The sequence below is a fragment of the Paramisgurnus dabryanus genome, chromosome 17 (assembly GCF_030506205.2).
Source record: "Paramisgurnus dabryanus chromosome 17, PD_genome_1.1, whole genome shotgun sequence".
NCBI classification, from domain to species: domain Eukaryota; kingdom Metazoa; phylum Chordata; class Actinopteri; order Cypriniformes; family Cobitidae; genus Paramisgurnus; species Paramisgurnus dabryanus.
The window spans coordinates 29,055,289-29,067,071 of record NC_133353.1 but is presented as its reverse complement, the minus strand read 5'-3'; the positions used below and the strand labels follow the sequence as shown (position 1 = coordinate 29,067,071).

The window sequence follows — 11,783 nt, the reverse complement described above, 5'->3', positions numbered from 1 at the left end:
TCGAGGGCGGGCCGGCCGAAGCGGGACCAGAGCCTCTTTTCCTCCTCAGACTCTCTTCAGGGAGGCGGTGCCGGCGTCGGGTCCAGCGTAATCCTAGGACGGGGACCGCGGCGTCGAGGCGGGCCAGCCGGTCGTGCAGGACGCTGGCGCTTGACCTCCGGTTCAGCTCTCGGCTGGGGCTGAGCTGGTGCTGGCTTAGGGCGTTGAGTTGGCGGCGGTTTTGGGCGGCCGGTCTCAGACGCTGAGGCAGATCGTTTCGGTAGAAAATGCCGCATAGCCTGCGACGATTTCTGTGCCTCAGTGAAGCGCTGGGTGAACCCCTCCACAGCGGAGCCGAAGAGCCCCGACGGTGACACGGGCGAGTCAAGAAGGGCAACCCGGTCCGTGTCCTTGATTTCCGTCAAGTTCAGCCACAGATGTCTCTCCAGAACAACCAGGCTGGCCATGGCTCTTCCTACAGCCTGAGTGGCGACTTTAGTGGCGCGAAGGGCCAGATCAGTCGCGCTGCGCAGGTTTTGAAAGGTCGATGGGTCCGGACCTGACTCGTCCATGTCACGGAGGAGTTTTGCCTGGTATACCTGCAGTACCGCCATCGTATGGAGAGCGGATGCAGCGTGTCCGTCGGCGGCGTAGGATTTCGACGCCAGGGTCGATGTCAGGCGACAGGGCTTCGACGGATGGTTCAACTTAGCCCTCCATCCGCCGGCTGAAGACGGGCAGAGATGGGCGGCGACAGTTTCCTCGAGCGGCGGCATCTTAGAGTAGCCGTGTTCGTCGGCGCCGTCCACTACGGAGAGGACGTGGGAGACGGCGCTCTGAGCTCGGGTGGAGTGGGGAGCACGCCAGGATTTGGTGAGCTCCTGGTGAACCTCAGGGAAAAACGGCGCCTGCCGTTGGCGGGATGATTGACGGCGCCCGGGCTGCAGAAACCACTCGTCCAACCGGCTGAGTTGAGGCTCTGACGGCGGCGACCACTTGATATTGAGCTCCGCCGTAGCTTGCGTCAAGATGCGGATGAGCTCAGAGTCGTGAGGACGCGACTCGGTAGGTTCATCGGCGGCGGCTGCGTGGGCGTCGTCATCCGAAGCCGCCCAATCCTCCAACTCCTCAGAGGATGACATCATCTCCAAGTTGTCACCGGACCCAAAGGAAACCATGCCGCTAGCACTCGGCAGGGGGCGTAAGTCCTCACGGGCGAAGGTGACAGGATGACGGCGGGGAGACAGAGCACGCGGGGGATGAGCCGGCGTGGACTCGGTCTCAGGGTGTCTTCCAGCTTCACGGCTCCGCTGCTGTTTAGGCGGGAGAGCACGGGAAGCCTTCCGTTTAAAGATATCGAGGCGGGAGCGCAGCACCGCGATAGGAAGGAGCTCGCAGTGGGCGCAGCCCGCCTCAGTGAGTACGGCCTCGGCGTGGGCAGGACCCAGACAGATGACGCACTCTTTGTGGAAATCCTCCACGGGCAAAGGGGCTCGGCAGGAGCCGCAATGCCGAAGCGACATTATCTCAACGCGCTTCTGCTCTTTTAGATACTCTTGTAGGCTCACCGGAAAGCGGCAGGGGAACACGCTGGTGTGTTGTAGTCCGCTGCAGTGCTTGGATCGACGGCGAGTAAGGGCTTCTTCTTCGGAGCAGCGAGAAGGTTCGCGCTGAAGGAGAAAAGTAATGAGCTCTTGACGTATTTCACCGGCTTATATAGGGACGTGTGCCACGCCCCCGCGCGGGCTCAAACGTCATTGGTCTGTATTTTCTACAGACGTTAACCAATAGGCTTCAATCACGGAGTAAACAGGAGTTTCCCCCATAGCGTCAGCAAACTGACGCAATGCGAAGTGAACCGTATTGAAAGGGAACTTCATATATTTCTTGCTGAATTATGAAAAATACTCTCAGAGAACGGTTTCATTTTACTTTAATAACAGACAATGGCCTGAGGCACAAGGTGGAGAAGATCCTTCTCTCAGGTACCTGCGGAGTCTAATCCCTAATCTCTGTGGCATAGGGAGACATGGGGTATACACTTCTTACACACCCTTTAATGAGAACAACCTAATTTTTGCTGCTAGTTTATAGTTTTTTTCATCGAAAGACACGTTTATAAATCTATGAGCGTATTAAGCAACACTTTTAGCTATTGCAAAGTAATCAGAATCTGTAAAGCAATCTAGCATTTTTGTAAGCAAAAGAAAATGTTGAGCATGTATGCAAGATGCTGTAGTTGTTTGTTTGTGTGCGTGTGTGAGCATGAACAAGATTGATTTAGGCCTAGAAGAATTCTGGTAATTATAAAACAGTGTTGACTCGTTAATTACCAATCCAATTACAGTTCCTTACATTTTATTTTTCCCACTCACATTGTAATCAAGCAATCTAACCAACCCTTCCTCATTTAAATCATGTCAACTTGTAAGGAGGTGTAATCAGTCTGATAATACACAGGCCAACCAATTAAAATGGAGACGAATTATTACATCTCATCTTTTGAAATCCCTAACCAACCCTTTTGATTACATAACGTGTGCATACTGTATGTCTTTCCTGCTGTGCTGTGGAATGACAAAAAAACTTTAACCCTAAACACCCCCTCCCCTTGCGCTTTTGTTTTCTTCTTTCTCTCATTTTGTGTCCCAAAACTCTACCCCTCCCTTTCTCTTTCATCCCTCTCTTATCACGCACACCCTTGCAAACACACCGGGTCTGCAGCAGCATCATCATATGCGCGCTTCGTGCCAACTCCGCGTGTGTGCGCGCGCGCTCACGCATGTCTCTCTCCACGATGTGAGAAATCAAGTGGGACACAGCGAAGCTCACTGGAATCTGATCTCTTAAGCCTCCTTGTGGTGGATTTCAATCTGACGCACTAAACGCAGTGGATGTGCAACACGGCGAGAACCCAGCGCGTGCGCGTGTGCGCGTCTGAAGGGTGTCTGCTCGCTGCAGCTCCGGCGTCCCTCACTGCTGCGCGTCTGGCAAAGCTGCCTCGCATGGCTCCCCTGTGCGCGCTCCTCACGGGTGCGCTGCTGAAGAAGCGGATATGTCTCATCGCCACCGGAGACTGACGGTCTCACTGCCTTCCTCTCCTCCTCTGATGGTTCTCTTAGGGTGAGTGTGCCCTCCATCCAGCACCTATGGATATTTTGTCATCAAAAACTGGACGGAAAGGTGTGCTTGTGCATTGCAATGTGCTGGAAAGCTGGAGGTTTCCTTAAAATTCTGGACTGGCTGATGGTTACTTACAGTACTGTACTTGGGCTGAGTGAGTGAGCCTGGTTTGAATTACACAAGATAATATAATTAATATCTCTGGTCTGTAGACCAATATATTTGGGATTTATATGGTTTATAAGTTTAAAACTATTTCATTGTCTGCTATTCAATTAATAAACTAATATTTTTTACGGATAGAGAAGCAAATTCAGGCTGATGGATTGCACGTTTTGGTTTTGACAGTCTTTTTGAAGCTTTAAATAACCTATATGAAAGCTTCATAAGACCCGAAATCAGGAACATTGATATTGCTAGGCGTAAAGGCAATTTGATATCTTTTGGCTCACTGGATGTCCTTCGTGGGTGAGACCTTTCTCTCCCACACCTAAACAGGCACAGCAAAAATATGTGTTTACGATTAGATGCTTGGACCGAAATGTATGTAGCTTGGTGCATTCGAAGTGCCGTAAAAAATATGTGAACACGTTGGTAAAAATAATGCATTAATGTCATTGATAATAACCCTGTATAGTAGTAAAATAAGCATTTAATAGTAGGCCTAGCTATTTTATTTTATGTAAAGCTCCTGTCCAGGTATCATACAGAGAACTTGACATTACATGAGGTATCTCTTTAAGTCATTAGATCTCTTTTGTGATGTGAGAGAGAGAGAGAGAGAGAGAGAGAGAGAGAGAGAGAGAGAGAGAGAGAGAGAGAGAGAGAGAGAGAGTGAGAGAGAGAGAGAGAGAGAGAGAGAGAGAGAGAGAGAGAGAGAGAGAGAGAGAATATATTTCCACCATGTCACATTCTGGGATTCAACTCTTGTCCCCATTCTGAGAATCTGAGAATCTTATATTTTACTATGAATCAAAAACTAATTTAGTCTTCAGTGCTCATGTAAAAAAATCCATATCATCTTTCGTTGAGTAAAATGATACCTTCAAGTCCAACTTCCATCATTCATTCACCGTGATTCTCCATTAGATGTGCTCCACCTATAAAGTCACCTGTTGAGAGGAGCAGTGAGGTGCGCTACATCCTGCATCATATTCGATTTTACCATTTTCCTCCAACATCCACTGCACTCCACATTCTCACTTAATTCAGAATGAAGGCATTTATTTTAGGGCTTCTTTATTCTTGTTGGGATTTTTTTTTTTTTTTCTTGTGGTTGAATAATTCATAAATGAAAGGGTTAAACTCCCCCACATCCAGTACTTACAGGGTTTAGTAACATCACCTCAGTATAAATCACAAATCCAAAAGGGGATTCCTTTTCAGTTATTTAATGCTGTGGCTTGTTATTAGGATTAGTGCCAAATTTCTTATTCAAATCTTTTCATGTAAAGCTCTGGTAATGGTTGTTGGAGCTCACTGTACCTCCATACGTGACTTGCTGATAAGTCTGTTGTACGGTTATGAAATGCAGCTTTTCTGTGTTAGCCTGGAGCATTATAGCTGACTCTGACCCAGCAGTTGTTGAAAGACAGCAAATGCTAGGGTACAGACTAAGATACTCACATATTCAAATCACATATTCATATCTGTTTTTTTAGGACGTTAGCGGTTTTTATATTGTAAGTGCTGAGTGGTTAGTTGTAACACAGCGTTACAATTAACCCCGCTGCGTCAAAATATTTTCAAGCCCACCAAAAAAGTTGCTAAGAGCTGTAGACATATTTCAAAATGATGCTATGTTTAGCAACACGACATTGATTAATATGACATAACATTGGATTTGGTATCTTACACACCCAACTTAGAAACTGAAGAAAAAAAACATACTTACTTGCCACCAAAACACTCGTTCATAAATAACTCTGGAAAAACATAAAACATTTCCAATAATTTGCAGGAGATCGTCTTTTGGCAGCGTGAAAAAAATATCGGAAAAACAAAACGCTCAACCTTGTGCAACAATGTAAACAGTCCGTGTTAAAACTAACCCTGCGTTAGTCTTTGCCCCGCGCACCTTTGGCTGACACAAACCTGATATTGTCCTATAAAAATCACAAAAATTAAGTTTAAATGATAATTGCTGGACCCCCTGCGGTATCCCCATTTTAGACCCCTGATGATGTTTTAGGGGTTGTCCAAAATTTGCAGCAGGAAGTAACCCCTGAAAAGTTAATTGACAATGAAAGCTGGCAATTTTAGATGACATGAGCAACAGTAGTTTGGCAATGTAACTAAGTTGATGCATTGTGGTGACTACCAATTGCTTTGCAGACTCACTTGTAATAACATGGTTTGAAATAAATACTTTGTAGGGTTGGGTTAATCTACATATCATACCTAATTTGCACAATTTACAAAAAGAAATAAATAAAATTTTGGTTTTTGATGTGAACTTCAGAAATTCCCATTTGTTATGCATTTACTTTTGCTTCAATGACAGCATTTACTGGAGTTGGCACAGACTCCACAAGTTTGTGCAAAACCTGATGATCCATGTTATACTAGCGTGATGTGAAAATGTGAGCATCTGGTGTGCTTGAATAAAATCAAGGAAATCTGACCTTTTGTATAACGGAGCTGCACGATCAATGTCACAAATCAGCGATCTAGTCTGAATATCTGAAATACTTTATCTAATATAACATTTCTTTATTTTACATAATCCTAAATCATCAATGTAATATTTAAATTCAAATTCTAACTTTAATGACCCACTGTATATTTATACATATATTTATATATTTCTGCATTTGGCAGATGCTTTTATGCAAAGCGACTTACAGTGCATTACCAGCTATAAATTTTTATCAATATTTGTTTTCCGTGGGTCTGAACCCATGATCTTTTGCGCAAATACCACTGAGCTACACAGGAAAATATCTTTAAAAAACTGTAAAGCTACCACCTAAAAAATTTGCATTCGTCTTTTCCCTTTAATAAGGCAAACATATTTGCTAGACAGCAGTCTGAGGACGCTCGGTCTCCCAGCGAGCAACCTTTCAATGACTCATAACTTTTCACTGTACAGCAGCGTTAGTGTTTTTGGGGTGCAGGCTGTGCAGCCATGTGGTGACAACATAAGGCTATGCTAGCAAAAGAAAACCATTGGATTGTTTTCCATGCTAAAGTTTCAGCCTACAGCTTAGAGGGCTCAAAGCCCGATGCGCAATAAAACAGAGATTAGAGCTCCCTCAATATTAATGACTGGAACACCACATACAGTTTTGGATTATAATAAAGGGAAGATGTAGGAAAGGATAAACAGGATCATTGTAACATTGGCTAGGATTTATTTGATGATATTCATAGCATAATTGTACTGTACTGTACCTTTTTATTGTGTACACAATTACTGTGGTTTCCTTATTTATGTTACATTAAAACATGTATTTAAAAATATAATAATTATTCACCAGACTTGAACTTTAATACGCAGCGAAATGCGAAATATCTTCGCCCAAGCTTGCGTTTCCGATCTGATGCATTCGCATACGTGAAAAAGTAAAAGTCAGTGGAATGAAAAGTGTAGTGTGGGCGCTCCTTAAGTCGTCAAGCTGACGTCATCAGAGAAGGATTGCAAGTAAATTTTGATTAAAGTTTATGAGGGCAAAACAATTATTTGTTTATAATAAACAATGCAATTTACCATAAAAAAAAGAATTGTCAGTTTTGTTTCATGAGGACTACGCATTTAATTTCTTATAAATAATGACAAAGTTCAGACGTGACAAACCAGAACAGAAACAGGTCGGCCTTTAATCCCTATGAACCCCAATGCTAATTAACGTCTCACACAAATATGTCACATCGTGACGTCTGTGACATTTCAAACAATATTGTAGTACAAAGTGATCAACTCTTCTTCAAAGGGACGTAATGAAATATGTCAGGTTAGTGCGTTATCAATAGAGCAACAGACAGGGAGGCCTGAGGACCCCAGCATGATTTAGCAGCGAGACAGGTGCTGTATGATTTAACAGACAGTCTGTTTTATCTATGGCATTGGCAGCTAGCGCATGTTATTACTAACCTGATTTCTGTTACATCTCTTACATAGACATTTTGGTGCTTTGAAAGTTTGCTGATATTATACTTATAGTATTTCATAAGAAATAATAATAAGAATGTAGAGGAAAAATTTAAATTTGATTGAATATTAATAGGGCAACAAAACTCCTGCCTAAGGAGTCCAGGCAAAAGTCTCATAATCTAATTATGAGATTAGGATCATCAAAGTTTGATTTCATACTGATTCCAATCTTTCACATGACCTTACTCCGTCAATAGAAAACTTTTATATGACAAGACATTAATTAGTTACTGTAACACTTTACTTGAAGGGGTGTTCATAAGACTGACATGGCGCCTTCATAAACATGACATAACACCAGTGTTGTATAAATTACTAGAAAGCAATACTTGAGTAAAAGTACAAGTATTGTACAAGAAAAAGACTTTGGTAGAAGTGAAAGTTGTCTTTTAAAATATTACTCAAGTAAAAGTCTTAAAGTATCTGATATATACTGTACTTAAGTATCAAAAGTAATTTTCTGATATTTAATGTACTTAAGTATTTGAAGTAAAAGTAAAACGTTTTTTTTTTTTTATTTAAAGCAAACGGTTAGAACTTTGATTGTGAACTTTATTGTGGCTTTCTTATAGTAAAGCATATTCAGGGTTCCCATTATCTTATTAATCTCAATCATCAAATAAAAATCTGTTTTTTCCAGGACTTCTCAGGCACAATTCTCTTAAAGCGGAAGTCCACCCTAAAACAACATTATGCTCCAACACTATATTTCATGCCATATATGTAGTTGATTGTGCTGCCATCAAATGTACTAACTCCATATAAAAAATTAAAGCTTTTAACTGCTACAGTAACGGTGATTTGACGCGTCATCAAATCACCGGAAGAAAAATGCACGACTACATTAATTCTGAATGTTCTAAATGGGGGCGGGTCTTGAGGCGAGATGATTGACAGTAGATGATAACGTTTTTGATTGACAGCTGCACAGGAGCTAACGTTAGCTTGCTTTGCTCGTGTTTATAATAACAACAACATGATAATAACTTTCTACGTAGTATGTTTACCGTAGTTACACAAAACAAGCAACAACTAAGCCAAATGATGTTTTAGATATTTTAACAATTTTACATTACCTGAGTCCGCGGAAAAACTGGGCTGAAAACAGTACTCAAAATCTTCCTGACGAAAGTGCTGGCTGCATATTCAAAGTAGTGTAGTGGTGGGTCAGCTGAGGGTCGCGTTGATGTCAACAATAAAAACTCCCGGTGGCCTGAATTTGTTGTCCTTACATCCACATACTGCACAGGTTCTAGTCATCTTTTATCGAGGGCTTTGGTGATTTCCCCCTCAGAGACGGTTAAAGCGGAGTTACTCTTTGGATGGGTTCGTCTGCCGGCTAACTTTAAGTTGACTTGAGTTGATTTGAGAGCTAGTTGAGCGGTAAAAGAAGTTATTAGGCTTGTTCAACTTCATGTGGCGTTGCAAGAATCGACAGCGGGATGACGTCAAAGTACCGCGAGAGCGATTCGCGAAATCATACCCAGATAGCAGTCAGTTCTGGCCCGATTCTGGCTTTTTTCCGCCAGTGTCGGCTGAAAGCCGGACAGATTTTTAGTGTATGCGCCAGAACTGGCCCAGATGAGGAAATAGTATATCAGTAAACACTATTTATAGCTGTTGGCCCGAGTGTAAGCATACTCAGCTGAAGTCCGGGTCTACTAAAGTAGTGTCTCAGTGTAATCGGGCCGAATCTGGCATTGTGTAGTTGGACCGACTACATTGCATTGTGCCTGGACCAATTATGGTTTGATATGATACTGCCAAGATGTGTATGATGTCAGAAATTCAGTATGTGGCCCGATGCCAGTGCAACTGACACATGCCAGTTGTAACGCTGTTTGGCGGCAATTTAAAAATGTTTATGCTTCAGACGGACAGTATACAGTACACGGCCCGATTCCGTGATGTGGCAATCAGCCCTCTAGCTGTTGAACGGCAACATCACGACTGCTGTTATGATTTGAATCAAGCAGAGCACAAAGCTGAGCTCCCGTTCGACACAGACACCATCATCAATAACTGGTAAGTCACTGATTTAGTTTTTATATGTTAAAAATGCATGATAACAATGAAAAGGAATTGTTTGGTACATATTCAAAACCGTGAATTTTCCTGCACATTTAGCCAGCTATCACGTTAGCTTAAATATTGTTGTTAGTAAGCTGAATCCATTTAGAAAGATGTAAATAACCAGTTGTCGTCCTCGTGCAGGTTAACAGGTTTTTAATAATCAAGCAGAGAATTCAGACACACGTTCATGTCTTCATAAAAAGGAGCAGTACACACAACCTTATTTGAGCTAAAGTAGTTAAGAAGTTAAAGAGCACCCTGCTGAAAAATCCAGCATCAAACCAGCATGGGAATTATGCTGGTCTTTGCTGGTGGTCACCAGCATAACAGCACCAAAACACAACATATGCTGTGGCTTGCTGGTATGACCAGCATGGGATGCTGGTGCTAATGCTGGTTTGGTGATGGTGCTGGTTTGAGTCTGTTTTAGCTGGTGTTCACTAGCAAACCAGCACCAAAACACAACATATGCTGGTCTTGCTGGTATGCTGTTTTTTCAGCAGGGTACATATTTTCAGATTCACGAATTTACACACCCTTTGATGTGTAAGTGTTAGAGACATGTGAACGATGTGCAAATGTACAAAACCCTACACTGTAAAAAATTATCTGTAATTATGCAGCTGGTTGCCAGTAACTTACTGTAGAAGTTAAAGACTGAAAATGTTTCATGTTCATTTAACTTGAACAAACTGTTGCCAGTAAAAAACATAAATGTAAAATCTACAGTAAGTTACTGGCAGCTAGTTGCCAGTAATACCCAGTAATACTGTAATTTCTACAGAAATTTTTTACAGTGTAAGTAAACAATGACGCCAGTTATCTTCTTCAAATTAAATCTCTGTTCTTTGACTTCAACAAACACACAACAGTTTACTTCTATGGATTGCACACAACTTTTCTTAAATTAGCACACAAAAAAATAGCACGCATCACCTCTTTGATATAAGCAATCAACTACTGTATGACCTGTGTCCTGTATGAAACTATGATATTGAACTATTAAGACTATAAATCTGTTTCAGGTTAACTGGTTGGGGCTTATTGGCGGGACAGATGTACGAGACTGCACATGGAAGAGGGCGACTGACAACTCCCTGGCTTAAAACCTCAACTGGATGGAAAAGACCTCCAACTCAGAGAGGTAGTGATTGGTAAATATATCTGTTAATTATTTGTTAATAAAAATTAGACATTTCTTTTTAATATGCTCATTAAATGTTAAAGATTTCACAATGACAATATGGATTATTTATTTTAAAGATGCAGTTCGGAGAAGGTCCCTTACAGTTGTGGAGGGGACAATGAAGAGGTGGCTCGATCGAGAGGGTGGGTGCAAGAGACAACTTTAGCAAAAGAAAAGCAGTTAGTGTTAGCGCCTGTGTTTGTGTCTGCAAAGGAGAATGTTTTGTTCTGTAAAAAGAGTGGTGGTGTTTTGGTTAAATGTGTTTAACTTGTTTTAATTACTTGGTTTGTGTGTGAGAGGTGTGTGTGCGGGTGGGTTGGTATTTGTGGTTTATGGGGAATAGTGTATAATGACATGTTTAATATGCTATAAACATGCTTTACAGGGACACAATACTAAGTGATACTTTTTCATAGATTAAAGACTTCCAACTGATTTTTGTCATGGTTGGGCTTAGGGACTGGGGTAAGTTAAGGCAATAGAATATACAGTTTGTACAGTATAAAATGCATTGTGTCTATGAAATTGTCCCGGTAAACCACATATGCCAACGTGTGTGTGAGAGAGAATTTATTTCTTTAAATGTTTATTAATTTGTTGTCTCGCTGTAATTGCTTAAGGGGATAGTTCACCCCAAAATTGCAATTTTATCATAAATCACTTCCCCTCTGTCGTTCTAAACCAACAAGTGCTTAGATTGTCTTTAGAACACGTTTTTAGATATTTTTGATGAAAACTGGGAGGCTTCTGTCCGTCCCATTGATTTCAGTTAGTTTTACAATCCGTTTCACAGAAAAGAATGAAAGACATTGCCAAAAAGTTCAGTGTTCCATCAGTATTTCAATGAGATTTTTTTTCAACAGTTTGTTCTTCTCCTTGGTCGTTCAAAGCCTGTTAACGACCAGACTACGGCGCATCATGCTGACGTCACCTGCTGCTGACGTCACCTGCTGCTGACGTCACCTGCTGACGTAGTTGCCAGCGTACAGACAGAATAGGCTGCCAAGTAATTTTACATTTATTTGGGCTGTTTAAGTGTTGTTACAATGTTTGCATTATGCTTAAAAAAAAACATTGTTAACCACATCAGCAAGTGACGTGAGCTGCAGGTGATGTCAGCAGCATCGCCGTAGTCTGGTCTTGAATACACTTTCAACAACTAAGGAGGAGAACAAATTGTTGAAATCGTTCATTTTATTTTCTTTTTGCACAAAGTGTTCTTGTCACTTCATAATATTATTATTAAACTACTAATGGAACATGGACCTT

General features: G+C 41.9%; 1 protein-coding gene across 2 annotated transcripts in view; it reads left to right on the top strand.

The window, feature by feature from the left end:
* The first annotated feature begins 2,687 nt into the window (after positions 1–2,687).
* Positions 2,688–11,783, top strand: part of insyn2ab (inhibitory synaptic factor 2Ab) — a 69,720-nt gene continuing 60,624 nt past the window's right edge. For both annotated transcript variants that reach the window (XR_010544392.2, XM_065288387.2), the window contains exon 1: positions 2,688–3,102. The gene's annotated coding sequence lies outside the window, so the exon portion shown is untranslated. The remainder of the gene's footprint in view (positions 3,103–11,783) is intronic.